Raw genomic sequence first — 19,815 nt, 5'->3', positions numbered from 1 at the left:
TCACGTGGTTTTAGAGAATAATTTGGAGTAAGAAAATGACTGCTTTCAGCGCATTTTTAGAATCTTTATTATATTTCCTATTCAATAGACTGAAAAAGTATATGAAAAGTTTCACAACCAACATAGTGGCAACAACGTAAATAAAAATGGTAGATTATATACAAAAATTAGGAGAACGGTAGAAAAACTATAAAAACGGTAGATATACAACATTGAGATGAAAATGTTTTTGAAATATAGCACGCACCGAATTTATGTTACTTGATCCTAATAAACTTTTAATTAACGATGATTTGGGTGGCTAACCCTGTATAATCTAATTTGGAGATAAGAATTATCATAAGCCGTATAAGCATTGAAGTGAAGCAATTTTAAAAATTTCTATGTGCTTTGCAACATCGCCCTGGTATTGCGTTTTCATTCAAATATAGTAGATGAAATCCTCCCATTTACATAGGTAACATAATTCAAGATGTCTAGTTAATTATCCCGTCCAGTATAATTGTGCCATAATTACGTAGCAAATATGGCAGAAACTGGAAAATTTTATATGGCCGTTAAAGAGGTACGTTTATAGCTCCTATTCCGCTTAACATGTTCGCTTATATTTCAAGAATTTGCGTCGATATGACTGTGTTTGGTCGCTAATAATCCTTTATGCGCGCAAATTGGTCTAATTGAAGTTGTTCTATTGAAATCTCGGGCGACGAGGCTTGTGTAAATATGGTGTTTGAGAAACAAATTGCGCTTGTACTAACTGCTTTGTAGAAACTAATAAAAACGAATGGAAATCTACGAGTGGTCTTTATATAAGGTGATTTTCTGTAAACGCTGCTTAACAGTCCAATAAGGAAATGGAAAAGGTGTTATAACACCAACCAGTGTGGCAGGTTGAATGTGATTTCCCCAAGTTTCAAATTGCTAATCGAAATTTTTAATAACATTCAGGTAAAGTTGTTTATGATTGTTTATTTCCTTTTTTTAAATTCTCATAATTATTCGTTTCTCCATAACAATGTTAGTTATGTCAGCTTTTCGAATCTACCCAACAATTTTAGAAAACACTAGAATTACGTCTTCTTGCAAAAGCTGCATTGATAATACAGGGTTTTTCAATGACAAGTAGCCACCCTGAATATCTTCCAAAATAATTTCTCTGTTAAAAAATGCTAAGACACGTCAACAAAGATTGCAAGGGGGACATCTTTTTACGTAGGATTTGAATTTCTGCCATCAGCCCCTTTGCCGCCATAGCCACCCCCACTAAGTTTTCAAATGGCACCATACCCTGTGTGGCACATCGTTGGAAAGGGTATTTCACAAGAAATTAATTGTACTATTTAATTTGTACATTTGCTTTGAATTGAGACCAAAAAATAAATAAAAACATTTTTTTGTTATTTTGGTCAAACTGCTGATAACACTACCGAATACCTGTTTTCCATTCCATGTTTTTGCCTCAGTCGGTCAACTTGTAAGTTCGTTTTGAAGGAACATTGTCAATATGGTTTACACGACTGCCGAAAGAATAGAAATTGTACGTTTTTATTTCAAACATAATGACAAATGTCAATTCAATGCAATCCATCCAGATAAATTAATTGGTCATCAGTATGTCTTAAAGTTGATGCAAAAATTCATGGAAACTGGTTCCGTGACAATCAAAAAACATCAACCTGAAAGACAAATTATTAATGAACCAAATGAAGTTGCTGTTTTGGGTCACGTTGCAATGGATAATAATCAGTCTTTAAATCAAATTTCCCATGCATCGGGTGTTTCGACAAGCAGTGTATGAAGAATTTAAAAAAAATACAATTTTCATCCATACAACGTAAAATTGGTTCAGGAATTAATCGAAGATGACTATGATAGAAGACTACAATTTTGTGAAATTATGTCTACTAATCTGACAAACAACGTAAACTTGTTGTACAATATATATTTAAAATACAATTTGCTTCAGTGATGAGTGTATGTTTTTTTTTGAATAGAGAAGTGAACAGGCATAACTGTAAATATTGGTCAGACACGAATCCACATTGGTTTAGGAAAACCCATACCCAATATCCAGAAAAACTTAATGTTTGGGCAGGTATTTTAGGAGACCACATCGTTGGCCCGTTTTTTATTGACGGTAATTTGAATGGCGCTACTTATCTTGAGCTTGTTGACACCACTGTTGATACGACCATAACATAGCTACTAGAAAATGATGAAAATTTATTTGAAAATCAACTGATTTTCCAACAAGACGGTGCACCTCCACACTATTCACTTCCCGTCTGAGAATATCTGAACAATCGATTTCCTGGAAGATGGATTGGTAGACGTGGTCCCATGGAATGGCCTGCGAGATCACCCGACAATGGTCACTTTTCAGCAAAACCTTTCTTGCAGTTTTTCACCATTGTTTTCCAAAAAAGTTATACAATCCCGATGAGGTTCAAGAAGCCAAAAATAAGTTGGATATTCTGTTAATGTTAAAAGGCCAAAACGAGAGAGACTATATAGAAAGATATTCCCTGGCTAAAAAAGAATATGAAAAATTGTTAATAAAAGTTAGGTCAGAGCACTAAAATAAATAACTCAGACAACAAAAACAAGTGCATGTGGACGATCTAATATCGGAATTTGCTGAAGAGACTGCGGACTCATACAACGATTATTTGGTGGCCATTATTCCAGAGCTTTGCAAAGGAACTAGCCAAACTCCATGGAATACGAAAATAAAAAGAAACGTGGAATCGATGCAGGTGAGACCAATAAGTGTTGAAGAAATTCTTGAATGCACCAAAAAAATTAAGCCAAAGAGCAGTTCGGGTGATAATGAAGTCCCAAGTAAGCTTGTATGTCAAACAATGCCAGCAATGGCGGAAATTATTTGCTATATTATAAATAACTCTTTGAAGGAAGGTATTTTCCCATATAATCTCAAGTTAGCAGTAATTAAGCCTATACAGGGTGTCCCACGACAAAAGACATCGTTTGATATTGGAAAAAGTATAAATAGGAGAGTTTTGAAAATTTGGCAGAATACTGATGTTGGCATGCCCAATCTAACTAAAATATTTTCAAGATGGTTGCACTTCCGTTTATACCGGAAGTCGATCACAACTTTCTTATTTTAAATAGAACACCCTATATATTATTACATATTTGGATTCCTCACAAAATTCTGACCAACTTTCGTCTACAATACCCTATGCCTATCTCTAGCTGTTTTCGAAATATTTGATGTTTTTCCAAAAAAGTGACAGTTGCAACGCTCAACATATTTTTGTACTCTGTCAAAACCTTAATTCATTTTGCAATGAAACTTTGGGTTATTGTAAATAAAGGATCGTTTTATTAAACTGAGGGTGCGTAATGACTCATTTGTATACAGGGTCGTCAAAAAAAAAATCATAAACTTACCACTAAAAAAAATGAAAAATTTCAAGCTTTTTAAATAGAAACCCACATTTTTTATGACGGAATGATTTTGAGCATTAAAAATTGCTATACGTTTCAATTTACTTGCCTATACCTAAATCCAACTCATTTCGTTTTATTTGAGAATAAACATTTTTTATTATTAAAACTCCATATTTCTTGAAAATTTCTCTCTCTAATTACGTGTGGATTTGTGTCACACCAGTAGTGTGAACTATGTCTATTGAACATTTCATTTTTAGTGAATTTGGCCTCGTCGCTCTAAATAATATTATTCAAAAACAATTCTTCTCCATAGTGACTAATCAGCAAAAACTCACTAAAATCCACTCTCTTCGGAAAGTCAACCTCTTTTAAGTGTTGCACTAATTTAAATAAAAAAGGGTGAAATTTATGTTTCTTCAGGATCCTCTGAATTGAGCTTTTGGATATGCCTGTTTCTACGGAAACTTGTCTTATTGACGAAGTTGGATTTGCAACAAAATAGCCCAAAAATGCAATTTCTACATTTGTATTATTAAGGATTGGTTTTGATTTAGTAGGTTTTCTCTTCACAGATCCCGTATTCTTACAATTTTCAATTATTTGCTTGACAGCTTTTGGTGATGGCTTTGGTTTTTCCGGATAACGAGCGGCAAATATCTCACATGTTCTACTCACAACTTTATCACATTCTCCGTAAATAATTAACAGATTTAAGTAATCTTGGTTTGAATAACGTAACCGTGACGGCATATTTGCAGTTGTCAAAACACTCAAAACTAGTCTTATTAACATGTGTAATGATGTTCTAAATACTGTTAATAAAAGTATGTTGTGCTTTTAACTATCAACTTTATTGACTGACTCCTCCTGTCACCACCAACCAACTACTTATCATAGTTATTATTACTATGATACCTGACATCCCTCTTTTCTTATAAAAAATAAAAATATAATACAATTAGTTATTTTAAGGAACATAATCTTTAAGATACTCCGGCTTTTTAATCAACCGTCCAGACCTTGAAGTTGTAAGATTATTTTCAGTTGAAGGTTCAACATTATTAAAATTGTGCAAAGAATTTTCTACAAAATCAGGTTGATTATCTGGAACTTGGTTCACATCAAAATCTAGTTCATCATCAGAACTTACAGGGTTATGTGAAGAAGCTTGGTATAATTGCACGCGATTACGTTCAACTTCATTTCCATTTGCTAATCTTACCCTATAACTTCTAGGTCTTTGAGATGGTCCAATTACTTTTGCAGGAGTCATGTTATGTACAAGATCCTTAACATATGTTTATAGTTTCTTTGACGTTTCTCCAATTGAGATTTAACAAGGTAGTCTTCTTGATACCTGACAACATGCTCTGCAGGTCTCCAATATTCATACCATGTGTCAAAAGCATGGCCAATTAGAGTATCAGCTAATCCCAACCATGCAGCCTAATAAAAAAATGTTTATTCTCAAATAAAACGAAATGGGTTGGATTTAGGTATAGGCAAGTAAATTGAAACGTATAGTAATTTTTAATGCACAAAATGATTCTGTCATAAAAAATGTGGGTTTCTATTTAAAAAACTTGAATTTTTTCATTTTTTTTAGTGGCAAGTTTATGATTTTTTTTGACGACCCTGTATACAAATGAGTCATTACGCACCCTCAGTTTAATTAAACGATCCTTTATTTACAATAACCCAAAGTTTCATTGCAAAATGAAATACGGTTTTGACAGAGTACAAAAATATGTTGAGCGTTGCAACTATTACTTTTTTGGAAAAACACCAAATATTTCGAAAACGGCTAGAGATAGGCATAGGACATTCTACACAAAATTGGTCAGAATTTTGTGAGGAATCCAAATATGTAATAATATATAGAGTGTTCTATTTAAAATAAGAAAGTTGTCATCGACTTCCGGTATAAACGGAAGTTCAACCATCTTGAAAATATTTTAGTTAGATTGGGCATGCCCACATCAGTATCCTGCCAAGTTTTCAAAACTCTCCTATTTATACTTTTTCCAATATCAATCGATGTCTTTCGTCGTGGGACACCCTGTAGACCAATACTAATCAAGTATTGGTAGATTCGTCGTAGATTCGCCGGATAGACTATAGGTGCTACTGGTTGTATGTATGATATAATACGTACTGGTGTGATGGTGTGACTACCTCACAGGTCAAACATGTTTTTTACCAAAAAACCTTTTCGCATTTGCCTAATCACCTACTTACAACTGGTCAACCTGTAAGCAAAAAAAAAAACTAACCGATCAGTCGAAATACACATATAACCGACAACATTCCATCACCGGTTAGGCAGTTGAAGCAAAGTCACCCTGGTGAAGAAATAAAAACAAAAACAAACCACGCACTCGAAAAAGGAATTTAAGATAATTAGCTGTCCGTTCGAATCCGGTCCTGCCTTCTCGTTTCATCTCAGGATCATCATCAGCATCGCGGCGTATCGATATAGCGGCGGTTCGGTAATCGGCTCGCGCTGAAGAAGACCACACACGTAGACCTTACTCCCCCTCCCCCCCAAAGCACCGGGCTACTTTGTTTAAGGTTCGTCCAGGTGACGGTAGATGGCGCAGAGTCATCCAAATCGCTAGTCAGCAACCGGCTTGGTATTCTATCTGAAACTGATGAGAAACTAACTCACTTGAAACTGTTTTGGAGATTATCAAGAAAAGTGACACTTTTCAAAACTGATTAGAGTGACAAAACGTTTAGTAACTAGTTACGAAAAGTATCACTTTATGTAACTAGTTATGAAAAGTTCATTTCATCACTCCCTGTTTTTATGCATTTCCGTAGAAACATATGGGCGACATCCATCATAACATGTCGTTGTCACAGTTTATACAAGGTGCTATGAAAGTGAATATTTGTGTTAAATCACTTTAAAAGATGGTTTTCACAGCTTTTTGGTCAAAATTAGAAAAAATTATGTATGCAACACGTTTCGAAAATGTCTTATTGTGTAAATCATTCAAATTGTAGGACCTCGCTGCGCTCACCCTACAAACATTCATTCGTTACCCAAAATCTAACTTTTCGTAACTGGTTACATAAATAGCTATTGTGGAATGAAAGTAATGCATTTATTGACACATTTGTTTTTTTATTTTAAGCCAAAAAAATTCATTTTGAAAAATCTAATCGTTTTTAGGTCCGCTAATATCACCAAACAAAAACAAATATTTGAAATCGCATTGCAACTTGCCTAAAATCCAAATAGAAAACTTCAAATAACGTCAAGACAGTTATTGTACAACAATACAATAATGATGTGTGGCTGTGATCTGTCTTTAATCTGATCCAGTTAAAATGATTTGCTAGAAAGACGATTTCGCTCATTATGAAACACCTCAGAGGATTGGGATGAGCCAACACTCGCCTCTCTAGCTCTTCATGTTACCGAGATATTGAGTTTCAAAAAGTAGTAAAAAAACACCCTTAATACCCCCCATTCTTTCAACTTTTTTGAAAAATTAAACATTTTAAAGTGTTTTTTTGTACTTATTTCACTTAATTTAAGGTTCTTTGGTATAAATATGCTCTTTGATGTGCATTGGAACCCTCCTGGAGTAAAATAAAAAATTGAAAAAAATTACACTTTTTGCAAAAATGCCATTTTTTTATTTTTGAATGATTGTAACATTTTTATTTGAACTCTTATAGATTTTACTAAAACGCCATTAGAAAGAGGATAAAAAATACTGCAAATTGAGACAAACCTCGCTTCTCTAGCTCTTCATGTTACCGAGATATTGAATTTCAAAAAGTAGTGAACAAGACCCCTAATACCCCCCCATTCTTGAAATTTTTTTGAAAAATGAATCATTTTAAAATGTTTTTTTGTACTTATTTCACCTAATTTAAGGTCATGTGATATAAATATGCCCTTTGCTGTGCATTGAAACCCTCCTGGAGCAAAAATAAAAAATTGCTAAAATAGCATTTTTTTCAATAATTGAATGATTGTAACATTTGTATTTGAACTCTTATATATTTTACTAAAACACCATTAGAAAGAGGATAAAAAATACTACAAATTGAGCCAAAACTCGCCTCTCCAGCTCTTCATGTTACCGAGATGTTGAATTTCAAAAAGTAGTAAAAAAAGACCCCTAACACCCCATTCTTTCAACTTTTTTGGAAAATTAAACATTCTAAAGTGTTTTTTTGTACTTATTTCACTTAATTTAAGGTTTTTTGGTATAAATACGCTCTTTGATGTGCATTAGAACCCTCTTGGAGTAAAATAAAAAATTGCAAAAAATTACACTTTTTGCAAAAAAGCTATTTTTTTTATTTTTGAATGATTGTAACATTTTTATTTGAACTCTTATAGATTTTACTAAAACGCCATTAGAAAGAGGATAAAAAATACTACAAATTGAGCCAAAACTCGCGTCTCCAGCTCTTCATGTTACCGAGATATTGAATTTCAAAAAGTGGCAAAAAAAGACCCCTAACTCCCCATTCTTTCAACTTTTTTGAAAAATTACAAATTTTAGAATGTTTTTTTGTACTTACTTCACTTAATTTAGGGTTCTTTGGTATAAATATGCTCTTTGATGTGCATTGGAACCCTCCGGGAGTAAAATAAAAAATTGTCAAAATTGCACTTTTTGCAAAAATGCCATTTTTTCAATTTTCGAATGATTGTAACTTTTTTATTTGAACTCTTATAGATTTCACTAAAACGCCATTAGAAAGAGGATACAAAATACTACAAATTGAGCCAAAACTGGCCACTCTAGCTCATCATGTTACCGAGACATTGAATTTCAAAAAGTAGTAAAAAAAGACCCATAATACCCCCCATTCTTTCAATTTTCTTAAAAAATGAAAGTTTTTTTGTACCTATTTCAGCTAATTTAAGGTTCTTTGGTATAAATACACTCTTTAATGTGCATTAGAACCCTCTTGGAGTAAAATAAAAATTTGCAAAAAATTACCCTTTTGCAAAAAAGCCAATTTTTTTATTTTTGAATTATTGTAACATTTTTATTTGGACTCTTATAGATTTTACTAAAACACCACATTACAAAGAGGATAAAAAATACTGCAAATTGAGCCAAAACTCGCTTCTCTAGCTCTTCATGTTACCGAGATATTGAATTTCAAAAAGTAGTAAAAACTGACCCTTAATACTTCCCATTCTTTCAATTTTCTTAAAAAATGAAAGTTTTTTGTACCTATTTCACCTAATTTAAGGTTCTTTGGTATAAATATGCCCTTTGATGTGCATTAGAACCCTCTTGGAGTAAAATAAAAAATTACACTTTTTGCGAAAATGACATTTTTTTAATTTTTAATGATTGTAACATTTTTATTTGAACTCTTATAGATTTTACTAAAACACCACATTACAAAGAGGATAAAAAATACTGCAAATTGAGCCAAAACTCGCTTCTCTAGCTCTTCATGTTACCGAGATATTGAATTTCAAAAAGTAGTGAAAAAGACCCCTAATATCCTCCCATTCTTTAAATTTTTTTGAAAAATGAAACATTTTAAAATGTTTTTTTGTTCTAATTTCACCTAATTTAAGGTCATGTGATATAAATATGCCCTTTGCTGGGCATTGAAACCCTCCTGGAGCAAAAATAAAAAATTGCAAAAATTGCATTTTTTTCAGTAATTGAATGATTGTAACATTTTTATTTGAACTCTTATAGATTTTACTAAAACGCCATTAGAAAGAGGATAAAAAATACCACAAAATGAGCCAAAACTGGCCACTCTAGCTCTTCATGTTACCGAGATATTGCATTTCAAAAAGTAGTAAAAAAAGACCCCTAACCACCCATTATTTCAACTTTTTTGAAAAATAAAAAATTTTAGACGGACACACAACTGATCCCAAACAAGACGTAAAATACTTAGGGATAACACTGGACCAAAAACTAAAATTCACAAAACACCTTAAAAATGTCCGGACTGAAATCATTAAAAGAACAAAACACTTTAGGTCACTAACATACAAAAACAAAGGCATCAGTACCAAAACGGCAACTCAAATATACAAATCCATCTGTAGACCGGTCCTGGACTACGGACACTTACTTAGAGCAAACGCTACGGACAAGACTAAAAAATATACACAAATTACTGAACAGATTGCTCTAAGACTAATAACAAAAATACGACATCCTGCAAACCCACTACACAACCCATCTAACCAACTTTTCTACGAACGTACGAACATGACTAAAATAACTGACAGACTCATACAACTACAAACCAAGTGGAAAAATAACCCAAACAACTGGACAATTGTAAATCCACTATGCATAACAAGACAGACCAGACAATCGCGTTACCTTTTCCCCGCTCTCACCCTGTTAGAACATTTTAATTGAAACTATTTTTTTTTTGTTAGATAATTAGAAATAAGATAACCTGTACATATAAAAAAAAAAACCATGTATACATAGGCAGAAAGACCGTAACGGTCGATAGCCGTTTTTTCTTTTGAAAAATAAAGATTTAAGAGCTTTTTTGTACTTATTTTACTTAATTTAAGATTCTTTGGTATAAATATGCTCTTTGATGTGCATTGGAACCCTCCGGGAGTAAAATAAAAAATTGCCAAGATTTTACTTTTCTCCCCAAACATAACCGCGGACGGCCACATAACTGAACCCAAACATGACGTAAAATACTTAGGCGTAATACTGGACCAAAAACTAAAATTTACAAAACACTTAAAAAATGCAAGAACTAAAACTATTAAACGGACAAAACACTTTAGATCACTGACATACAAAAACAAAGGTATTAGCACGAAAACCGCCACACAAATATACAAATCCATCTGTAGACCAGTTCTAGACTACGGACACTTACTTAGAGCAAACGCTACTGACAAAACTAAAAGATATACTCAGACTACGGAACAGATTGCTCTAAGACTAATAACCAAAATAAGACACCCAGAAAACCCACTACACAACCCATCCAACCAACTTCTCTACGAACGTACAAACATGACCAAAATAACAGAAAGACTTATACAACTACAGAACAAATGGAAGAATAATCCAAACAACTGGACAATAGTAAACCCACTGCGCATAACAAGACAAACCAGACAATCCCGTTACCTCTTTCCCACTGCCACCCTACTAGAACACTTTAACTAAGATTTTTTTTTTGTGAATAAATTGTAAATAATTAGAAATAAGTTAACATGTATACTAAAACCATAAAAAAATCCCACTGTAAACATAGGCAGAAAGACCAAGCGGTCGATAGCCTTTTTTCTATTGAAAATAAAGATTATTTATATATATTTTACTTTTTTTTCAAAAAACGCATTTTTTCAAAATAAGATTGTAAATAACTATATAACTAAAAATCTGTAAACATAGACAGAAAGACCACGTGTGGTCGATAGCCTTTTTTTTTCGTATGGAAAAAATAAAGATTGTGTATATAAATATATACGCATTTTTTCAATTTTTGAATTAATGTAACTTTTTTATTTGAACTCTTAAAAGTTTCACTAAAATGCCATTAGAAAGATGATAAAAAATACTACAAAACTAGCCACAACTGGCCTCTCTAGCATTTCATGTTACCGAGATATTGAATTTCAAAAAGTAGTAAAAAAAGACCCCTAATAAGGTGACTGAACTCTCAGGTTATGCTAGTACCGCAATTTTCCTAGACATTTGATAAACTAGCGAATGCTGAATAATTGACATTTAAAACTGGACCACCCTGTATATTGCTTCTTGGCATTGTTTTTATCTGCTTAATACTATAATTACAAAATATAGTGTAATTTGCTGTGACAATAACTATCGACGATGCAAAAACAAAATTTGATAAATTTGTTCCGATAACGAAATAGTTAGACACAATACGTAAATGGGAAAAAAAACCGTTTTGTGGGAAATTATTTTGGCAAATAATAAAGAAAGCCAAAGTCATAGAATGTTTGCTCCAGCACGTTGGTTTCTTTTCAGGTGTACCGGCATCATTGATCCGTTTAACCCCCAAAAGTCACAACACACATTCGCAAAGCCTCTTCAAAATTGATTCTTCCTGATAATAAATCTTCGTCTTTTGTCGACTTAGGTGGGCCTTTAGGTGCAATACTCTGCCGCTTGTACGCATTGTCATCGAAGGTGACTCCCCCGCAGTGTAGTCTTGCCGGTTATATTTTTTTCTTGCCCTCCGAAACGATTTGATGACCCTGATTATAATACGATACCGGTTACAGGAAGAAAGGTTACATTTACATCACCAGCTAAACACATAATATCAACAGTCATCATTATCAAAAGTTTGCTTCTTTAAGGGTTTCAAACATAAAAAAGTTGTTTCAATGAAACAGTCACTGTAAGTAATATTTTAATTAACACCCAGATTGTTGTCAGAACTAAAAAACTAATATTACTACTAAAATAATACTGGTATTATTAGGTAAGAATAGTAATTTAAAGTGATTAATTTCAATCAAATCAAAGACCAGATTCTTCACGCTGTTTTTTGGTTTCTGCCATAATAACCATATCATCTGCATATCGCAAGTTGTTTGTATTAAGTCCGTTGATCTTAATAGCAATGCCAAACGTTTGAATGTGAAGGTCTAATTTTGGAAAGTTCAGACTATTGTATATGATTACTAACGCAGTAAAAAAACTATTATTAATACCTCTATGGAAATATCAACTAGTTTACGCAAAACTCCGAATCTAGTAGAATATGAAGCAAAAGTCATCGAAAGTGTACGTAAAAATGACATATAGAGAGTGTCTCATTTATGTTGACTAAAAATGATTAAATTATGATTATTCCAATAAACCAGTGTTAATAACTTTTTCGCTGGTTTTCGAGGTACAGGGCGTTCAAGTTTTAAAATATTTTCAGATGTGATAATGTGACTATTTAAATACTTATGATTAACGGAAATTTCACAAAAGACCAAACATGATCAGAATGACCTTCTGCGTCTAGTGGACAAGATTTACTCCCACTTAGTTCGAGTAAACGCAGTCACAACTGGCAGAGGGTTAGTTTCAATTTTATCAGTTTTTTTTTGTTTTTTTTGAGCACATTTTATACGTTCAATAGTCTCGCAGTTATCACGGGGTTAAAGAGCAGTTGAAGGCGAACAATTTGAGTTTTTTAGAGTTGCTGAAACTTGAAAAATGGCTGAAATACGAAATTTTCTACATTTTGTTGCGATTTCCAGAAAATTAGTAAAAAAACCAGGAATATCTCGAAAACGGTTAAAGTTAAGGGCATTTTGCAAGATGTCATTGATGTTCAAAATGCTTTTTTGTATCTAAATTACTGAGTTTACATTAATTTTAGATACTGAGAGCCAGGTAAACGTTATTTTCAAATTTGACTGTTTTTATTTTTGTTTTTTGAACACTCTGTATATGTACAATCGTATTGCGATTAGACCGATATAAAAGAGAAGTTCAAGACAAACATTTTAAACTTTTTTTAGTCGCTAAAACCCTAAAAATGGCGGAAATACGAAATTTTCAAAATTTTGTTGCGATTTCCAGAAAACAAGGAATATCTCAAAAACGATTAAAGTTAAGCGCATTTTGCAAGATGTCATAAATGTTCAGAATGCTTTTTTATATCTAAATTACTGAGTTTGCACTAATTTCAGATACTGAGAATGAGGTAAACGCAGTCAATACTGGTAGAACGTTATTTTTAAATTTGACTGTTTTTATTTTTGTTTTTTGAACACCCTGTATACGTTGCAATCGGGTTGCGGTTAGAACGATATGAAAGAGAAGTTCAAGACAAACATTTTAAACTTTTTTTAGTCGCTGAAACCCTAAAAATGGCAAAAATACGAAATTTTCAAATTTTTTTTGCGATTTCCAGAAAACAAGAAATATCTCAAAAACGATTAAAGTTAAGGGCATTTTGCAAGAGGCCATAAATGTTCAAAATGCTTTTTTGTACCTAAATTACTGAGTTTACACCAATTTCAGATACTGAGAATGAAGTAAACGCGGTCAATACTGGTAGAACGTTATTTTTAAATTTGACTGTTTTTATTTTTGTTTTTTGAACACCCTGTATACGTTGCAATCGGGTTGCGGTTAGAACGATATGAAAGAGAAGTTCAAGACAAACATTTTAAACTTTTTTTAGTCGCTGAAAGCCTAAAAATGGCAAAAATACGAAATTTTCAAAATTTTTGTTGCGATTTCCAGAAAACAAGAAATATCTCAAAAACGATTAAAGTTAAGAGCATTTTGCTAGAGGCCATAAGTGTTCAAAATGTTTTTTTGTATCTAAATTACTGAGTTTGCACTAATTTCAGATACTGAGAATGAAGTAAACGCGGTCAATACTGGTAGAACGTTATTTTCAAATTTTACTGTTTTTATTTTTGTTTTGGAACACCCTGTATAAGTACAATCGTGTTGCGATTAGAACGATAAGAAAGAGAAGTTCAAGAAGAACATTTTGACTTATTTACAGTCGCCCAAACCCTAAAAATGGCAGAGATATGGAATTTTCCATATTTGAATGGAATTTCCAACAAAAAAAGGACAAACCTTTGAATATCTCGGAAGCGGTTAGAGTACAAACATTTTGCAGGAGGCCATAAATGTTTAGAATTCTTTTTTGCACCTAAATTAATAGGTTTACACGTGTTTCAAATAATGAGAACAAGGTAAATGCTTGAAATACTGATAGCAGTTCAAAACCAATTCAAAACGAATACTTTGAGCTTTTTACAGTCGCTGAAACCTGAAAACTGACGAAGAGGTATTAGGGTTTCAATTTTTTTACAAGGTTTCCAAAAAAAATGTAATATATTTCTAAAAAAAATTGAAAAAAACGAATATCTCGAAAACGGTTAAAGTCAAAGAAATGTAGTTATTCGGTCGTATTGGCAAAAAATGAGAGAAACAGAGTACGATTAGGAATTTATAAGAATCTACCGGGTTTTTGATTTAAAATATACAAATGTGACAATGGTGTATCTACTTAATTTAGATTAATAAAGAGTTACTTAATACCTCAACACCAGTCTAGATTTCTATAAACGTCTAAGGTACTATTTGCTGTTGAACACTCTGTATATTTGTTGAAAAACCCACCCTATCAATTTTATTAAGTGCATTGCGGTTCGTATTTCACTTATTTTATCTTTCAGCGTTTGTCGTTTAGCACTGCTTACATTAATAGGTTAAAAGCTCCATTGTCGTACCTTATATAAATATTTAAATTCAATTCAACCAATCCTCGACTAGGAAAGGTTTCACAGTCCAATCTGTTTTAAGCGTTATTATTTAAAAATATATTACAAGTTTCAATTGATTCTTCCAGGCACGGTAATTGATCTAAAAATGCACAAAATTTTCTCGGCGCCCCTGAACACTTCCACCCTCGAGGCTAATATTAGTAAAGCTCCACTCACTTTAGAAATGATCAAGAATCCGTACAACCTCATCGATTGATCGAAAAGGCTGTCGGCGAAAAGGAAAGGGCCCGAAATCCGACACTTCAGGGGTGAGAAATTCAATTTTCTACATCAGTTGTAAATAAAATTGCGCACGAGTGATCGAGCCCGTGGGCGAAAAATCGAACAGCAATTTGAGAGATACGGCTAGATAGAGAGAAAGGTTGGTTTTTAGCAAATCGTCTATGAAAGAAGAACGATCCGCGAAGAATATCATAAAAATGCTCGTTAATTTGAACTGGAACTTGATTGAAGCCACGTTTTGACAGTTTATCAATAAGTTGATACTGTCCTCTGCAAGCTTTAAAAAACACAAAGGCAGGATTCGTTTTCAAACTCCATGGAGTGAGCAGAGCGTTTTTGACGTCACGATGACGTAATTTAGCAAAACTGTAATTTTAGCAACAGTCAAATTACGTCATTGTGACGTCAAAAAAGCTCTGCTCTCTCCATGGAGCGTGAAAACGAATGCTGCCAATATGAGACAACAAGAATAACTGTATCGTATCATTGAAGATTAAAACGATTTTATATGAAATCTTTATTAATAATTATCAAGATCATAAATGTACTAATTCCTTCATAAAACCGTAGTTATGGTCCATTTTTTTTCCCGTGGCGGTTACGTCATCATTTGTTAATACACTTTATAACTATCAATGAGGCCAGTGAAACATTCTGAAGGAACTAGAGTTTGTGGAACAGAAAAGGATGCCTTTTCTAATAGAAAACACTGTCACAAGGAAACAGCCCATATAGGTGTTTACTTACTCCCAAGAAGAGTTTTTACAAGAACACTACAAAAACCAAGTTTAATCAAGCCAGTGGTTCTTGAAGAAACATGGATATAGCTGACAAGGTGATTTACCTAATACTATAAAAAGGACTCTGGTAGAGGTATTAATTGAGCTGCTAATACTAAATAGCTTATGTTTCAGGTACCTTTATTTGCCTAATCTGGAGTTTGCTTATCATGCTTTGAAAGGGTCCAAATTTAAAAAGTCCCATTATCAATTGCTCTAAAAGACTCTAAACAAAAGGTGTTTGAAGCTATGGTTATAATGGTGTTGTCAAAATCCATATGCAGAGTATTGAAAAAACAAATTTCTAGTTTCAGGTAATATTAGAAAGATATAAGTTACTTAATATGTAAATTTGCTCAAATGCCATTATTTTGCAGAATTAGCCCTTATAAATTTTGCCATATTTTCTCTGACTATAAGGCTAGAAACAGATGGTGCTGCTGTTAAATATTTTTACATCAGATGGGCTAAATTACTATTTTAATTGTATAATTTACACATTATGAAATATACAAATAAAATCTTTAAAAAGTATACTGGAGTTTCATTTTTATCTAAGTAGTCTAGTTTTCTTCATAAACAATCATAAAATTAGATAATTTCTTTAACTGAGGTACCTACCTGCTCTTACAATAAATTGAACTGAAATTGAAAAAAGATGTTAAATAAATCACACAACAAAACCAAAATGATGTATTTAATGCTGGGTAAATTTACAAAATGAAATAAATAAGCAATCTAGATCACAAAACCAAGAAGCAAGTTCTTAAAACACCAACAATTCTGTTATAAGTTAAAACACTGCTTTAGGATTTGATAGTCCCCAGGATACACACATTGCCTTTCCTTTCTTGCAAATTTTATGGAATAATTCCTGAATCGTTGGTATTGAGCTGTTAATGACTCGTTTGAATGCACCTATTTGTGATGTTCTTTCCAGATAATTAAAATTGAATGTGGTTATTGTTCCCAAGCCAAAGTTTGATTGGAACTTTCCGCCTTTGTCTACAATCAAGTGTTGCAAGCTTTCCAGTTTGGTGAAGAAAAATCTTAAATTTTACGAAGGTCTCGGAATAACAACACTAATTAAGTTTTAATTTCTTCTGTTTGCAGTTTTTGCTGTTTTTCAACTTTTTAAAATTCCTAACCTCAAAATGTTGTTTAGCCGACTGTGAGTTGGGACTGTGCCCTATGTTGCCACATCTACCACGAGCAGATGTGAACCTGGAATATTGTTTGTTGCAGTAATAAACAGACCGATAAATTATACAGATTTTGAAAAAAAAAGCATTTATTGCATGCAAAACATGTGAGATTCTTAGAATGTTTTTTTTCAAAACAATATAGTTTTCTCATTTTCATTTATAATTGCTTAATGAAAGATACATATTGTGAGGTTTAAAGGAGGAGTTTGTCAATACGGCAACGTCCAAACAGGTGATTAAAAAGATAGCCGAGCTTGTAATAAACGACGTGCGTAAATTTCAATATGGCGGGGCTTTTGATGACGTAACCGCCACGGGAAAAAAATGAACCATAGTAATAATACGTTAGTTACGAAGGACAACAGAATAATATTACAACGACTTTTCATGAATATTCAAAACATTGTTTTGACAGTTTTCAAACTTTACGGATACTCCACTGCCTTTGGAGTCCCCGATCATATTTCTGTCTTCTGAAGGCTGATTAATGGCCGAGTATGCATTCCTCTCCATTTCATCTGGTTCCCTAGGGCTTAATCCACTGCCGGAGACATCGCCGATTTGAATTTTTGACACACTTTCTTCTAGATACCCTCTTCATTGATTCCGATCCACCAAGTTCTTGTAAATCCAATATATCCCCTCCAGCATTAACAAGAAAATTTGCCAAAGATCTTCTAACGCAGTGACCAGTATTACATATTAGGATTTTCAAGTGAAAGATACTCAGCTATTTTTTGAGGTAGTTTAGCCAAGAAATGTACTGTATATTTTCCTTCTCCATATGATAGAAACAATCTTCGGTGAGTAACATGGGCTGGCCTTAACATTGCACACTTTTCAAATAGAAGCACAGGATTGACTTCGCCCTCAGATACTATCGCAAACGTCCGTTTCTTGTGGGTTTTGGAGTCGGGAATAGTAAAACAATCAGCTTGTCCTCTAAAACGTCCACATCTTCCGTACATCTTGGTTAGTTCATTGGTTCGGCAGGCTCCTCCAATTCCAATTAGAAAGGCCACTTTTAACATCAAAAACTCCTCGTCTGGAGCAGAACGTACAAATTCGTTGATTTGTTCTCTTGTAAATACCTTCTTCTTGATAAAACGTATTAAAGCGCCGTATTTGTCGATTTCCACTCGTTCCTTCAATTCTAAGGTCGCTCGTAACATGGAATATTTTGGCCACAAGGACGAAGCAGAATATTCTGCAGCGAGATTTGCAAAATATGCTAGCAACACCGTTTCATTCGCACCTCGAACTTGTACTTGGTTTCGCCACACACAAAACTGTTCATATTCTTTCTCATACTGGACTTAAACTCTAACCTTTTGAAGTTTCAACTTCTTAATCAATCAATTAATCAATATCGAGATTCGAGGTTTTCCAGCCAGCGTCATTTCATGAAAACTGACGCCACTTTTGAGATATCCATCTATATTTATATGTTCCTCTGTGGAATAATAAAAGACGGAAAATTACATATTACAAAAATATGGGTGTTATTCATTGCGAAAGATCAAGTGGCGGCCGAGAACATTAAATAACCGAGCAAATAATCCGCCCATTAGCTGGCACATAAAAGGCCTCATATCTACATAACTATAAGATATACTAAAGAGTAAATTTATCCTTGTGCAGCGCTGAGATAAGAATCTTCGATGCTAATGGTGTTGCTTCGGGACTACGTTCAATTTACCACACACGAAGAACCAGCCGCGAGTTTACCACGACGATTTGTCATTTCTCTTTAAATGGGCAAAATTATCTGTAGTCTGTCGCTTTGCCGGCCTCTATTTGCACAATAATTGAATGGAACAATATTGTCATTTACACGCTGCCATAATTACCATATTGCGGCAAGATTTCTTTTCAAATTAAATGATCCGCAATAAAACTTTAAAATCAACTTTTTTGTCTGTTAAGTTAGTTTCATAAAATATGTTTCAAAATGTGTAGTGATTGGTTATTAGCTATTGTGCCCCCCATTACTAGAATCTGGGCTGAAGCTAGCCTAATCACACAGTTCCTTCTCCAGCTTCAAGGCCAGCAGAGGCCAACAGAGTGGATTTGGGAGAAGAAATCTCCCCATCATGCTGCTACCAAACAAGTTGGTCTATCACATTCACAAGGCACGTGTTCAGGAATCTTTTCAATCAATCAAAAAAGTAGCTTTATTGTCGGAAACTTAAAGTCATTGACAAAGCCCTGAAAACACATACAAAAGCAGCAAAAAAAGAACATACATAATTATTACACTACATATACAATATGAATCACACATAATTACACGTTACAACTATTAAAATAAAAACAAAACAAAAAGGCAGTTACTCTGTATAAGAGAGGAGAAAGAGGATCAAAAACACAAACAGTGCTGCTAGATCAATTTATGGCAGAACAAGGCCCCTTAAGAACTGGAGTAGAATTCGTCCAGAGAATAGTACGCCCCGTCAAGCAAAAACCTCTCAGGAAGGTTATTGAAAAGTCTCTTTCCACCGTAAATAAGCGACGACTTAATCTTCTCCGTGTGAGGAATGGGAAGCCTCAAAATGAATCTACTGCGAGTCGCCGAGCCGGAGCCTTCGGACAACTGACCCCCAAACTTGCCACAAACAAGACAAATCGTCTCTAAGATGAAAATGCAGCACAAGGTGAGAATACCATGTTCAATGAAGAGGGGTCTACATGAGGCCCTGTATCCAACACGACACCAGCACCTCAATGCTCGCTTCTGCAGGAGAAACACAGAATTGAAACGGCTTCGAGAACAAACTCCCCAGAAAGCTATGCCGTAGCGGAGATGGCAGTCAATCAGTGCATAGTATGCACTCCTAGTTACATGGTAATCCAGATTGCCAGAGATTACCCTCAATGTCCACATGCTCAGCGAATCGAAGCGAGTCGTCAA

At 33.7% G+C, this 19,815-nt stretch overlaps 1 long non-coding RNA gene across 1 annotated transcript; it reads left to right on the top strand.

Moving 5' to 3' along the window:
• Positions 1–409: 409 nt before the first annotated feature.
• Positions 410–16,176, top strand: LOC145725442 (uncharacterized). The gene is made up of 3 exons (XR_014177272.1): positions 410–565; positions 15,835–16,013; positions 16,077–16,176. It is a non-coding gene; the product is annotated as an uncharacterized LOC145725442 (long non-coding RNA).
• The last annotated feature ends 3,639 nt before the right edge of the window (positions 16,177–19,815 follow it).

The sequence above is a fragment of the Ips typographus genome, linkage group LG2 (genome assembly GCF_016097725.1).
Source record: "Ips typographus isolate SLU linkage group LG2, UJ_Ityp_2.0, whole genome shotgun sequence".
Taxonomy (NCBI): domain Eukaryota; kingdom Metazoa; phylum Arthropoda; class Insecta; order Coleoptera; family Curculionidae; genus Ips; species Ips typographus.
Note: the sequence above shows the minus strand (reverse complement) of the source record. Positions and strands in the feature narration are given on the sequence as shown.